Source organism: Spermophilus citellus (genome assembly GCF_964194105.1).
Source record: "Spermophilus citellus genome assembly, chromosome: 5".
In the NCBI taxonomy this organism is placed as follows: domain Eukaryota; kingdom Metazoa; phylum Chordata; class Mammalia; order Rodentia; family Sciuridae; genus Spermophilus; species Spermophilus citellus.
In genome coordinates, this window is record NC_138186.1 from 9,388,857 (window position 1) to 9,404,104 (window position 15,248).

General features: G+C 44.7%; 1 protein-coding gene across 13 annotated transcripts in view; it reads left to right on the plus strand.

The window, feature by feature from the left end:
* Positions 1 to 15,248, plus strand: part of ATXN1 (ataxin 1) — a 385,115-nt gene that overhangs the window by 334,635 nt on the left and 35,232 nt on the right. The window contains exon 1 of one of the 13 annotated variants that reach the window (XM_081294748.1): positions 12,343 to 12,361. The exons of the other annotated variants lie outside the window; for them this stretch is intronic. The gene's annotated coding sequence lies outside the window, so the exon portion shown is untranslated. Of the gene's footprint in view, positions 1 to 12,342; positions 12,362 to 15,248 lie in introns of those variants that run through there. 13 annotated transcript variants of the gene reach the window in all.

Consider the following 15,248-nt stretch of genomic DNA (forward strand, 5'->3'; position numbering starts at 1 on the left):
CAGGGTTGGCCTTGCAGAAAAATCAAATGGGATGATTCACATCATACATTCAAACCAGACCGTTGAGTTATGAGTCTAATAACTGGGGGGACACCAGAGGAGGAGTCGGCAAGAGAGGGTAGTTTAATCTATGGAACTAAGATTTATTACTGGACATTAAAAGAATCTGCACATTAAGATGAGAGACATTTTGTTTATACCCGAAATGCTGCAGTGTCCTTTGATTTGTGTACACAAGTCTTAGGGGCAAGTTACATTTTTAGCACATAACCTACATTTACTCCCAGCATGCTGCCCCAAAGACAATTCATCAGATATTTCCTCAAGGCCCTGGAAAAGGGGATAAAAGGCATATTTTAAAAGGTGGGTGTATATGTGCAAAGCATGTTTGTTTTAAAAAGATCTGTAATGCTGTAGAAATAATTAGCCATGTGCACGAACCAAAATAATGAATACCAAATGGCACAATATCCTTCCTGAAGCCTGCCTCAAAACAGAATGGGAATGAAACATTCGGTTCTATCATTATTCCATCTTTTGCCCCTGATTTCATGATAATCACTATTACCCTCTTGGTGTGAATTTAATATCCCTATATAAAGTCATCCACCTCAGATTATTCAGACCTTTCCAGGGCTCCGTGTCTTTGACTGTTATGCCACTTGCTCCCCACAGGGTCCTGGAAATGTTAACTCTTGAGCGTTCCATTAACTAAAACAGATGAGGTGCATGTTTAAAGGTGCAACAACATTGAAAAGCTGATCATGCCACCTCATCCCTGGGAGTAGTTGTTCCAGAATAGGTCAAGGTCTCACTTGCCCCCTTCACACTTCTTCCCTTATTGTTCTTCCTTCATAAATGGATGGGACTCTGCTGGAATGCAAGTTTTGAACTTAGAGGAGGACTCGGGTTTGATGGAGACAGGGCTAGAAGTCAGGCGTGTGTGTTCTTCGCTGAATCACTTCAAATAGAAGATTCCTGGATTACATTGCTTTCACACCATGGTATCCATGGGGAGTTGGTACCAAAGCCCCACAAAGATAACCAGAATCTGAAGATATTCAAGTCCCTTACAAAAATGGCATAGTCTTTGCATATAACCCGTGCACATCTTCCCGTATAGTTTACATCATCTCTAGGTGGCTTTGTAAATGCCGTGTGAGCAGTTGTCATACTGTATGGTTTAGAGAATAATGAGACAAGATCCCGTCCATGCTCAGTAGAGACACAATTTTTTTAAAAAATGTATTTTTAATCCATAGTTGATTGAATCCGAGGATGCGCAACCCGTGGATAGGGAGGGCAGCCTGTGCTAATAATAGCTTGCTTTACCTTATAGGGTTTCCTTCCTCGCCATCAGAGCAGTCGAGATTGGCTAAAGGTCTTTTCACATGAGCCCTGGTCTTAAAAAGCAGTTGAGGAGCAAGCAAACAGGACATACTGTGTTTTCCAAAAGGCTTAATTCTCTGAAATTGCAACACACTCCTGTTCCCTGGCTTTCAGAGACATTGCACAAAGCTCAGATGTTTGTTCAAACACTAGCTTGCTGATGTGGGAGGCTCCCCAGGCATAATCCCAGGCATGAGGTTTTCAGATGCTGAACGTGTAATGCAAGCACATTATTTCCCATCGACATATGTAAATGTAAGATAATCAGTAGTGCAAATGGAAACACATCAGAAAATGGGCTGGAAAACACATTTAAGATGTCACATACTGTGTCAGTTTCCTCTCATTGAAATGAGGACTGGGGAACTGCTCTCTTTGAAACCATCTGTGGCCAGACAGTTTAAGCCAGTGGTCATCAACCCTGATTCTGGGCTAGAGTCTTTCACAAGCTCTGCAGTGCTTGTGATGACCAGTAGAGACTGAGAACCACTGGTCTACTCTGGTGTCCATTCTTAGTTCTGTTCTTGCGCGGTTTCCCTGCTGTATTTAACAGAGCCGACGTCTTTGTTTTCTTCCCCTTCTTGACTACTTTTACTCTGCCATCCAAAGTCCTCTTGGTGGTATAGAAATCTTCCCTCCAGTGGCTTTAGCCTAACCCAGCTTGATCCTGTGGTTCCCCAAGCCATGCCACCTTTCTACCTCTCCTCTGTACTCACCATCGCTGCCTGAGTCTAGGGTCATTCATCTGCAGCTTCCCTCAGTTCGGGAAAGCCTGGCGAACTCAGAGGTAGGTGGAATTCTAGACCGGAGTATGCATTTAACGAAGATGTTTCCAAGCTTATACCTTGGTGATACCCATCATCTCTCTGGGCCCCTGTTTCACCACCTATAAAATAAGCTGCAATTTATACATGGAATAACTATAAATAGAGATGTAGGCTTTGTATAAATTCCATACAGATTTGGGTTTCTTGGCCTTAGGCTGAAGCTAGCATCAAAGAATGCTGGTAAAAAGGATAAAAAAAAAAAAAGATGGTACCCAGATATCATGTCCCATATTGCATTTGTGTTACCATCCCCCACAGATCTGTCTATACAGATTTATCCCATGTTCCCTGTTCAAATCTAGACCATTGAGAATTTTTGGTTATTTTTAAAACTTTGCTCAAGGGCTGGGGTTGTGGCTCAGCGGTAGAGTGCTCACCTAGCACATGCAAGGCCCTGGGTTCCATCCTCGGCACCACATAAAAATAAATAATAAAATAAAGGTATTGTGTCCAGCCAACTACAGCTAAAAAATAAATAGTAAAAAAAAAATGCTTTGCTCAAGATTCATCTTGCCAAAAATGTTGGACAAATGCCTAATTTGAAAATTGGCTTGCCATCTTAGAGCTACCATTAGGAGAGAAATTTGGTCCCAAAGAATTCTGTAAGCGGTCAGTATGCTAGGATTAAAAAAAAAAAAGAAGAAGAAATCAGATAATGCTAGGTGGTCTGGGTTAGTTGCATGCTTTCCCCTGAAGCATTTCAAACAGTTTTCCTGGTATCATCTCACCTGTCCTTAGGGTTCTTTAGTTTCTGGACAGTTTATATTTTCCTTGGCAGCTTGCAACGTGAGAAACTGAGGTAGAGCCATTTGATCAACTTCTCTTCCAAGGAAAATTGAAAAACTCTGTGGGGAAAATACTAACAATTATTTGGGCCCTGACTGTGGATTCTGAAAAAATTTATTCATGGAAGGGCAGAATACGTTACTATTTCCAGAACATTGCCAACAGCAAAGAGATTATGCCCGGAATTAAGTACAGCCCTGTTTCCTTTCTCCTGTGCTTTGAAACTCAGTGTGAGAAAGCAATGGAATCTTCCCCCACTTCAGGCCAAATTAGGTCAGAAAACTTTTACTGTAAGCCTTTAAGTCATAGAATGCACTGGAAAGGAGTAAAAAAAACCTAGGATCTGTGCAGTACTTAGTAGGTTTTTGAGTGAGGAGCACGGGGTGTATCTTGCACACTGTGGCAGGGCATAGAAAAGAAGAGAACCCTTCTTGGAGGTTGCCTTATGTGTCCTGAGATAGGAATTCTAGGGCTTTGCTTGATTTGCTAAGCTCAGAGCTCAGTGGAGGAGAACTGGGGGATGGTCACAAGCAAGGTCAACAGCACGCTCACAGTCAGCCCTTCCTCTGCTGTTTTTATGAGGTGGTGGTTGGGGCCAGGGGTGTTGGTGGTCATAGGAGACAGCAAGGGAGGGCCACTCAAGCTGCTGGCCCTAGTATTCCTGCAGCCGGGAGAAGAGAATGCAGAGGGGAAGAGTCTCCCCTCCCCAGCAGCGAGCCTTCTCCTCCCTGAGGGGGGCTTGTCTGTCAGGGGCAACACTGCTCTTTTTGTGTGTCTTAACTTAGAAGAGTCTGCTGGAAAAGTGGCAGATGAGTCACCTGTCACTAGAGGAGATGTTCTCGGCACGGAGGAAAACAAAGGCAGCAGTGAATTATGGCTGCAGCTTCCTGCACCTGGATTGCCATTGCTGAGCACCCCTGATTTCAAGCACTCGGCGTGGGAGACTGCGTACAAGTCCAGGAGCATCGTGGCCTGGGTTCTGCCCTCTGCAAACGGAGGCCAGACTGGTGGGGGCATCCAAGGGAAATGGCTGGGGACCTTCTTTCTGAGTTCAAGGCACTCAAGTGCTCCCGAGTTACATTTCTGCTAGACATACTAGATATCTTCACAATAAAAATCTCCACCCAGAGAGGAAGGAAACGGAAAGAAGTCTATGCCATAGGATTTGGAAACTTGGGTCCCCTAAATTCAAATGTGCTATGGGACCCAGTGATGTGGCTGATGCGGCCTGTGCCCCAGCTTTGTCCATGCTCCCAGCAGCTGTCCACTGAGCGACACTCCTCTGCTCTGTACTATGGAGTTTCCTATTTGCTCCCATCACAAATTCAGGGAATAGTCCAAGGACATCAGATGCCACTTGGTCTTCTTGATTTACATGCAGCCTCTGAGTCACTTGGGGCTCTATATAGAGCTCTGACCCCTGGGGGTGAATATATATTCTTTTTTCCAAAAAGAAGAAAAAAACCCAAGTTTCCAAATCATATATATATATATGAAATTAAATATCCTCTAAACAAGTTAAGAAAAAGGAAAGATGAACTTGTCTTTTCTGGGAAACCATGGTTTAATAAATACAAATACCCTGTGAGCCACAAATAAAATTTGGAGCACAGTGCGTTGGAAGCTCGGCCTGAAATTCGGTGCAGTGATCCTTGGTTTTGCTTCCTGTGGTTTTAGTTACCCACAGTGAACCATGGTCTAGAAATATTACGTGGAAAGCTCCAGAAATAATTCATAAATTTTAAATAACTTTTTACAGTATTCTTATAATAATAATTGATCTGTTATTAGCAGTTAATCTTTTACTGCCCCTAATTTATAAACTAGACTTTACCATAGGTACATATGTTTAGGAAAAGGCACTCTGTGCATATAAGGTTTGGTCTTATCCATGGTTTCAAGTATCTATGGAACATCTTAGAGCATATCTCCTATAAATAAGGTGCAGGGGGTGACGAGTCCTTTGGGGCGTTTCTACAGTCAGAACTTTTTAGGCTTTAAAAACCAAGTGCACCTGGCTTTATTTGTAGAAGTCCTACTGAGAGGCTAGCCGGACCCTCCCCTGAGTTCCAGGAAGAAGGGGAGCACACATGATAGGTTCCTCCCTCAAGGAATGTAGGAACTTAAGGTCTGCCCCGGTGACTCTGAGCCACAGCTGCCCACTCCCTGCCCAGAAATTGAGTTTATTTGTGTGAGTTCATTCGATTTAAAAAGAGGGATTTAAAAAAATCTCCCCTAATATGCTGCCAAGGTTAAGATGCACATGTCTAATGTAGCATCAGCTGCCAATCAGAATTACCAAAGGAATTTTTAAAAATAGAGATTCCTGGGTCCTAGCCCACACTTAGAGAATCTTGGAAAACTAAGGAAAATTGTGTATTTACAATGTCACATGTATTTCTAATAATCCACCCAGTAGATCGTCACTCCAATCTCTGGTTGTGCAGTTGTGATCTTGAACAATCATCATAGTTTCCACTTATTCATTTTTATAGACAAAGATATTTTTACTGTTTCAAGCTTCATGGCCAAGCATGCTTATACAAGTCGAGCATCCCTAATCTGGAAATCCAAAATTTGAAATGCTGCAAACTCTTGAAACTTTCTAGTGCTAACTTAACACCATAAGTGGAAAATCCCTTAGCTGACTTCATGTGGTGGGTCTCAGACAAAATGCAGGTGCACTGAAAATATTATATAAGATGACCTTCAGGCAATGTATATAAGATACATATGAAACCTAAATGAATATCACTTTTAGACTTAGGTCCCATCCCCAGTCCCCATAATATCATATTATGTATGTGGACATATTCCAACATCAAAACATTTCTGGTCCCAACATTTTGGATAAAGGATCCTCAATCTATAGTCACTTCTAATAAAAATCTTACTGCCGTCTAAAGCCACCAACCACCCAGCACTGTTCCCTATCCTGTTTTTCCTTCCACTTTCCTGCCACTTTCTGTCTAGAACTTGATCTTTGCCTGGAGATACCCCCATCAGTGTGGATTATTTCTTTAGATGCCCACACTAGACTTGCCTACACCCTGGTCTGTGATGGACATCTGGCTGTAACCGCCCTCACACTTGTATTGGGCCACAGAGTGGGCCCATGGGTGCTCCTGGCTGTGTTCAGTTCCTTTCCATGCCTCAAAGACCTCTAGCCAGCCAGAGATTTGTTGGCCACAAAGCACAGCCCTGCGAGGTGCTGCATGACTGTGATTCTGGCATTTAGTGTAAGAAAACTTATAAATCCATGATTTAATTCAAACATTATCTTCCACGCTGTCCTTGAGCAAAATTTCAGCTCAGCTGTGAAATAGAGAAAATCCACCCATCTTCAGCATCTCCTTCCAGGCTTGTGTAAGCCTCCTGGGCTGGTCCCTGGGGTATCTCCCATTGAGAGCATTGTGTGACGTTATCGGGAGCTGTGTATCTTACTGGATGTGGTTGGTATGGGTTTGTTTTATCATCTGCATTGGAAATGTTACCAATTGATTCAGTTCCTGCCTTATGGCTACTCTTCATCGCCCACCCACCATCTATGGCCTAGCCAGAGCCAAATGGAGGCAAACTGTGGATTGTGCAAACCATCAAAGGGAGAAAGACCCTGATTTGGGAAACACGTCTTTATGAAAAGATGAGAGTGTAACAGACAAAATACCTCAATTTTGAGAGGGTGCTTCTATCTACTTACCATCCAGATGCTTGTCTAATGGAAACCTTCTCTTTCTTATATTTTAGAAAAAAAAAACACCTGTTTTAAGAAATTATCCCCTATAGGAATCAAGCTCCCATTTCCCAGTCCTAAATAAACTCTGTTAAATACCAGGAACACAGTAGCCTGAACTGGCACCCTGCTTATAGCTTGCATCCTGGAATTGGGGGATGCTAGCAGAGGTGAGCCCAAGCACAGAGCCCCGTTTACCTTCTCACGCTTGTGATTGCATTATAAGGAAAAATTATTGATCCTACATACTCAAGAATGAAGCAAGACTTAAAAAAAAATCAGGTAAAAATAAATGGTTTCTTAGCAAAAGAATACTAGCAAAACCAAAATGGAAATACTTGGCAGCAAAACATGAAGACTGAAAATGTTGCCAGAATGCTTATGGAATATTCTGACCATTTCCTTCACCTTCCCATAATTACAAAAAGAAAAAGAAATGAACATTTATGTAATTCCTACTGAACATGAGAAGCATTTTTAGCCACCATCTGTGGAATACATGCTCTGTGCTAAGTTACTGTACTAAGTGCTTAATATACATTACCTTAGAGCATCATCCTGACCCTGCAGGGTAGCTGCTGTGATCCCATTTTAACCTGATGACACTGAGGCTTGGGCTAAGTAGACTGCTGTGACTCAAGGTCCCCACTCCCCAAATAAAGACACTCCTATCAGATACTCATGGATCATCTCCAGAAGTGAGAGCAAAGGCCAGACCTCACCATGAGGAAAGCCAAATTCTTTGCTACACCAGCTAGAGAAAAGGAACTGACTGCAGACCTTGTTCCCAAAAGTTTGAAACTTTCTGAAGAAAGACCAACAGACTAGTGGAATATCGGCGTAAAAACTCAAGTGATAGGGCAGTATTAAAAATGGCTCTCTGGCTGTAGGCCTGGGGAAATGGGGCAGACTGCTGGCATACACAGGGACCAGACTGGGTGCTGGTCTGAGAGGGATGATTAGGGGACATTGAAGCATCCAAGTGAGAATTCCTGACAGTCAATTGGGCCTTGTGACTGAAGTCCTGGAAAGAATTGGGATTTTTTTTGTGCTAGACATGCTCTCTGGTAGATGACCTCTTGTTCCACCTCAGCGATCTCTTGAAAATGTGTTATTGTCCTTCACGTGTTACCAGTGGGGAACCTGAGGCCCAGAGAGGTGAACTGCTGCCGTGTTCTGCAGCCCAGGGTCGTGTGTTGGAGGTTTGTTGCCAGGGTAGTGCTGTTGGGAAATGATGTGGGCCTTTAAGAGGTGGAGCCTAGTGGGAGGACCTTAGGTCCTGGAGGGCCCTGCCCTCAGGAGTGCTGCTCTCCTGGGGTGAGGTGTTACAAAAGCCTGAGCTGACCTCTGGATCCCTCCAGCTTCCTGCTTGGGATGGAATCCCTTCTTGCCATAGGCATTCCCACCAAGGTGGCACTATTGCCATAAGGCTCACACCAACCAATGGGGCTACCTAATTATCTTGAACTTCCAGCCTCCGAAGCTATGAGCGAAATGAAGCTCCCTTCTTCAACAGTAGTCTGCCCTGGGTATTTTGTTATAATAACACAACACTAGGGCATGTATCTTCTACGGCCACAGTACTTAGAAATAAAGTTGACCTCCTTGTGAAACTAACATACTTGTTTGCTTTTCCATTTATCTATTAAACATTTTATTGACTATTTAGGTCATAGTCATTTGATGTTTACAGCAGCATTATTTGATATCTTTCATTTGTTATTAGAGCCATATATAAAATGGCTGGCCATCTTTAGTGTTTTTATGGTGGTGTAGAGATTTGAGTTAGGTCATTGGTATTCAGTTTCCTCTAAAGAGGAAAGGGATTGATTTAATTTGTAATGAGTGTGTCTAAGCAGTATACAGTGTCCTCTTGTGTTAAATAAGTTCAAAAGTCTCTATTTATACCATATGAATAAACAACAAATGAAACAAACAAATTTAAAACATAAGCACATTTAAATTTTATCTTTGAATATAGATGTAATTGACCATTTGTTCTGCAGAGAAAACTTTAGTCCAGTTTAGGGGGAAAAAAATACACCAGTGTACTCACATGGAGGATCTTCTAGAAGACAATTGGAAGAAGAGAGTAAATTTTCTGAATTGCCCAGACTTGAGAGGACTCATTAAGGGAATGAGGCAGGGAACCTTCTAAGTAGAGAGAGTCTCATCTAGTCTCTTTTTTTTTTAATGTTCAGAATTGTGTGATCATCACCACAATCCAATCTTAGAACATTTCTTTTAATATTTTTTTTTGAGAGAGAGAGAATTCTTTTTAATATTTATTTTTTAGTTTTCGGCAGACACAACATCTTTGTTGGTATGTGGTGCTGAGGATTGAACCCGGGCCGCACGCATGCCAGGCGAGCGCGCTACCGCTTGAGCCACATCCCCAGCCCTCATCCAGTATCTTTGCTGGAGCTGACTGGTGCGAGGAATGTGGGAACTTACTACAAGCCTATTGGGTTAGTGCAGGTGTTATTCCCACTTTAGAGACCAGGAAACTGAGGCACAGAGTCATTAACTTGCATGGGGGTATGTAAAGGCACCAGGATTTCAACTCATGCAGCTTAGACCCTGCCCTCTGCCCTCTGCCCTCATCATGACAGTAATGGGGAGACCAGTAGTTAGATGATAGAAGCAGCCTTGGTTTCCATGCCACTGCCTATGAGCTGGACACTGTCCCACACAATTCCCATAACCCTCCTGCCCTCCCCCCCCCCAGGAGCTGGGACTTCCTGTGATCTCTGTTTTCTTGGAGAGGAAATCAAAGCTTTGAAAGTTGAATGTCTTTTCGTAAAGTCATCAATTACCAGATGCTGGAAGCCAAAGCCCTGCCCCAGAGCCTGCACGACCCCTGAGTCAGCCACGTTCTGGATGTGCGACAGCAGGCTCTGGAGCACCAAGTGCATTTAAATGTCTTAAATGCAGAGATGAGGTAGAGCTGGCATTTGACTGGCTTATTAGAACTTCCCTTTCATTGTGTGGCCAAGAAGTATCTCATAGTGGGGGACTGCCACCTTCCCAGAACCTAAATTTAAATGTAAAGAATATAAATCAGCCTGCCATCTCCTGCTGGATACAGTTGATCAGAAGGTGTGCCTGGTTCAGACTGTTACCATTCATCCAGGGAGAGTGTAGATTTGTTGTTGTAGAATGAATACCTGCTTAAGCCTGAGGCTCAGCCAGGGTGAAGAGGAACAGCCTGGCAGGCAGGGTACAGGGTTGCTGGCAGCTCATTCAATGCCCTTCCTGTTCTGCCAGCTTCGTGCTGGGCAGCATGTGAGCCCTGGGGGAGGCCGTGGTCATGACTTGTCTTTCCAACTGAAAGCAGCTGCAGGTAGGGAAGTATCCCATTGCCCATCTTAGGGGTGACTGGAAACAATCAGGCATCCTGGGCTCCACTGCGTAGCCTTGCTTCAAAATAAATGGAGGTAGAAAGTGGGTTCTGCGTTCACAGGCTTTTCAAAATGAACCATTCATCTTCTGAGGGTCAGAACTCAGCCATCCATTCATGGAGCATGAGTCATACCCCTAATTTTAAAACAAACATGTATTTCAGAGAGAATTCTTATCCTGGTTGACTTTTATGGCTGGTCTCCCTGTCCTTTATGGACTCAGCTTAGGTTGGTTTCAATAAAACTTTTGTCTTTGTAAATATATACTCCTTCCAGTAAATCCAAAGGTTAAAAAGCATTTCCTTGAGATGGAGGGCAAGAGTGTTGGATGGCTGGAAGTGAATTTTCAGAGACCTTCCCTTGTAGCACACGTCTTTAGGGCCACCTCACACGGTGCACTTGAACTTCCTGATACAGGAAGTCTGGGGGTTAATAACATGCAAGCGTGTTAGAAATGGCATCTCCACGTGCAGATTCTTTGCAAATGCACAGTATTTTGTGTCCTTCTGTGGCGAGTTCAGTGTTTGATCAGCATCTCTCCTCATGTTCATCATCTAGAAAACAATCCCCAAAACCTTTGCTTTTCGAGTCCAGCTTCTGAGGAAGACAAAATACGACGGATACAGGATAAGAACAGTGTGCCCAGAAAGAAGGGACAGCACCCCTGGAGTCCCAGGGAAATGTGACATTCAGTCGAGACCCCTAGTCAGGGAGTTGACAGTATAATGAGGACACATGAAAACAAGGATAGAGTGGCTTCCAACAGCCTTGTTGTGAGTTTAGGAGGAAGTGCCATCAGGGGACCTGGCCTAGGCACAGGCATGGAGTAGGTGGCCAGTACTCGCCCAGCTGGGAACTGAGAGTGTAGCGGAGGCCACAGTTACAAGAAGATAAAGAAGAGTGCCAGGAAAGGCATGGGGTGTGGGGAAAACCTCAGGTAAATGACATCCCAAGGGAGACCTGGGAGTCAGGATAGATAGAACAGGCTTCTAAGGGTGGCCCCCAAGGCAGCAGCAGGAGCAGCCTCAGGAATCTCCAGATGGCTGATGCATGCACAAGTTTAAGTCCAGACTAATTCTGGAAGGTCTTTCAGGGATCTGGAGAGTTCCTCATGGAACTGAGCGGAAACAAGGTCCTGTGAAATTTAAAAAAAAAAAAATGCAATTTGTTTTCAAACTTTTTTAATCACAACATGGAATTTAATCTTTGTGATAAAACATACATCCTTAAAATTTATCATTTTAACCACTTTTAAGTATACAGTTCAGTGACATTCATACAATATGATATTTTGTCATTGGTGTGCAAAATCACTAACCATCCCTCTCCAAAACTCAGCCCGCATGCCATGCTGAGCCTGTGTACCCATTAACTTCCAGAGCCTCCTCCCCAGCCCCTGGCTACTTCTGCTCTACTCTATGAATTTGACTGGCCCAGGCACCTCATCCAAGTGGAATCAGATGGTGATGTGCTTTGTGTCTTCCATCTTGGACTCCTCGGCATAATGTTTCAATGTCCATCTATGTTGCAGCCTGTAGCAGAATTTCCAACCTTTGCAAGGAAAGGGAACTGAATTGCAGTGGATGATTGCACCACACTTTGCTTATCTCCTCCTGTCTTGATGGACACATGGGTGGTTATGCCTTTCATCTGTCTTGAATGATGCTGCTGCACAGTGCTATGTAGTGTCATTTGAGTCCCCACTGTCAATCCTTCAGTGTATTACCTAGAAGTGGAATGGCTGGGTCACACGGTAATTCCATGCCAAACGGTTTTCCACAGTGGTGACATCCTGAATCCTCAGCAGTGCACGAGGGTTCCAATGTCTTCACATCCTCACTGATGCTGGCTATTTTCCATTTCTGCTTTTGGAACACAGTGGCCACCCCGATGGGTGTGAAGTTGGTGTCTCCGTGCCGACATGTAATTCATTTTTAAAGCGCAGTTCAAGGCGGTGAAAACACTATTTTTGTGTTGGCAGGGGTGAAGGAAAGGATCAGAGGCTGGATTTTAAATCTCTGAGGCTGCTGCTCAGGAGTGAGGGAGCTAAAAGGGCAGTTCAAGAGGGTCCACCCCAGCAGCCGGGATTCTCACCTCTGACTGCACATCAGAATCCCCCGGTGAATTTTTTTCTCCACCAGTGGAGGTCCCCACCTCCAGGGATTCTGACTCAGCTGGTCTGAGTGGGCCTGACAGACAGCCGGCCTGGATCCCTCATGCTGCAGGTGAGGAACGTGTGGCCCTGATGCTAAGGCTCCAGAGCTTCTTGTCTCAGCCCAGAACTGTGCCCTTTATTTAAAAAAACCAGGAATTTCCCAAGTACATACTCATCTTCCTCTGTGTTCCGGGGAAAGGATGTCCTCAAAGATTGGGAGAGCCAAGCGGGTTGGAGCTGTGTCCTCCATTGGACCTTCGGGGGGATTCAGTGTCCAGTAACCATGGCAGATTTGCAGTACAGCTGGTCCTGAAGCTCAGTGGACTGCCACTGTAAAGGTGGTGGCAAGTTCCCTGGTGGGTTGCCCTCGTGCTTCAATGCTTTGAGTGCTGTACCCAGAAAACTGATCTGCCCAGCACTTCTTACACACTAAGCACTTGGCACAGAGCGGCTTCTCTGGGGCTTGGCTGCAGCCTCATTGCCCTGAGTGACATGAACTCCTGACTATTTCTGTTCCACTCTTGTACCTGTTCATTGGCCACTGTGTGGGGGATGCACAGGTGTAGAGAAATCCTTGGTTCATGCTGCATTCTTATCCCAGAACCTCATGGACCTTGTTTATTCTGTTTATTGTATCGTCTGACATATTTGTAAGTTTATGATCAGCATCAGTTATAAGGAGGAGTTCATGGGAAAACTACAAAGTTAGGACAGTTCCACAAGACCATTCTCATTTCTGACAACATCACAAGTTCGGGGTATTCCCCAAACCACCCTCGAGCTCTGCAGTTCACTAAGGAACTCAGTGATGGAGTTACGGACAGCATTGCCCCCTCCTGCCATGAAGTGTAGTAGTGTGCCCAGAACATAGCCAACGGGGTGCCCACCCGTGCCTCTGAGTCCAGCATTTTTATTGAAGCTTGAGTGCCCTCTGTCCTCATGACTGACCTTTAGGCCCTAGCCCCTCCCTGATGTCAGGAAAATTCCATTAATCCTTAGTTCCTCAGAAGTTGGAACTGATGCTTTGGTGACGCAAACCCCCATCATTAGAGGTCCAGTGACCAAAGCTCCCTGGCAAAGAAACATGTGTCTATGAGTCAAGAGACCTAGCAATCACTTCCCTGTAGCAGAGGACAAAGGCCAGACCTCTGTTTGGATCAGGGTAAATTCTTCCCTAATACATTTGCAATCCCAGTGCACAAGCCAAGCAACTGAAACCCAGGGTTTTGTTGGAGAGGAGCCAAGATTTTTATTTTATTTCTGCCATTCATTAACCATGTAATATTTGGCAAGTGATTTACACTCTGAGCCTCGGGATTCTTGCCTTTACAGTAGGATGGGCATGCCCTGGCCATTGTATGTAAAGCATTGCTACAGTTAAAATGAACATGGGTGACTTGTCCTGCCTGCAGTCCATGAGAAGTCTGGTCACAGTAGGTCTTGTGGCCTTTGCAATGAAGAAGATGGCTAAGCTATTTAATGTCACAGTGTCTTAATCCATTCTGTGCTGCTATAACAAAATAGAGACTGAGTAATTTAAAAACAATAGAAGTCCATTTGGCTCACGGTTCTGGAGGCCGGGAAGTTCAAGATGGAGGGGCTGTGGGAGCTAGAGGGACTTCTTGTCATGCCACCTCCGTAGTCAGAGGTGGAATGGCCAGACAGCATGCTCCTGCAGGAGAGAGGAATGGGGCCAGCCCACCCCTGGGTAGCAGCATAAATCCACTCATGCGGGGGAGCCCCATGTCCTAATCACCTCCTGAAGGTGCTGCTTCTCAACACCTTCACATGGGGGTTAAATTTCCAGCACCTGAACTTTGGGACACACATTCAAATCATAGCAGCCAGAGACCATGAAACCACAGTGGACAGGAAGCCACGGGACAAGGGCCCTGGAGGAGTGGCATGTGGGTTTATGATTCACCCGAAGGCTTCAGAGACAGTGAATCCTTTCAACGACTCGCTGGATGCCTCAATTCCAGAAGGCAGTTTCTGACCTGGGGGAGATTTTCAGGATCTCTGTTGGTAAACTTGGCGCACTTAGTGTCTCAGGAATGCCGTTCCCCAGTGACCAGTAGAAGGTCCTTGAGCTGGTGCAGGTGGTTGGCTTTGCTGGGTGTGGAAAGCCTGGAGGCGTGTGAGCCATGGGCTGGAAGCCTTCCCTGTGGACGTGGAGAGGAGAGTCTGCACCTCCCCGCTGGGCCTTTTGAGAATTGCTCATCTAAACAGTATTGTAGAGGGCTGGGGATGTGGCTCAAGCGGTAGCACGCTCGCCTGGCATGCGTGCGGCCCGGGTTCGATCCTCAGCACCACATACCAACAAAGATGTTGTGTCCGCCGAAAACTAAAAAATAAATATTAAAAAATTCTCTAAAAAAAAAAAAAAAGACTAAAATTACTAATAGCAGAAATAAAAGAGGGGTCACAGCCTTGAGTAGTCTTATGCATGTAATCCCAGCAATTCCAGAGGCTGAGACAGGAGGACCACAAATTCTGAGGCCAGTTTGGGCAACTTAGCAAGACTGTAAAGCACCTTTGGGTTTAATCCCACAAAAAAAATAGATATAAACAGTATTGTAGAAAAGTAGGCAGAGGGGAACACGGAGCCTGGCACTTAACCCTTTCCAAGATAAGCCGCGTTGGAGCTGAGCCTCTGGCTTCTCTGTGTATGTTCTTTGAGGAATTGCTTTCATACTTTATGGTATGAAAGGGGACCTATGTGAAGCACTGTCACAAATACAGTCTGTAAGGCAAAGAAAGGAAGAAAATGATTTCTCAAACATCCACTGTTCTCTTTTGCATAAATCACAGAGATTTGAGAAAATGGATGGTTTGAAGGTGGTGTGTTGATGTCGTCATGGAACTAGGAGAGAGGGGCAGCAGATAAGTGTGGGTGATGGCCAGGAAGCCAGGAGGTGGACTGGTGGAATGTAATGAGGTTGGCCACCGTTTATTGA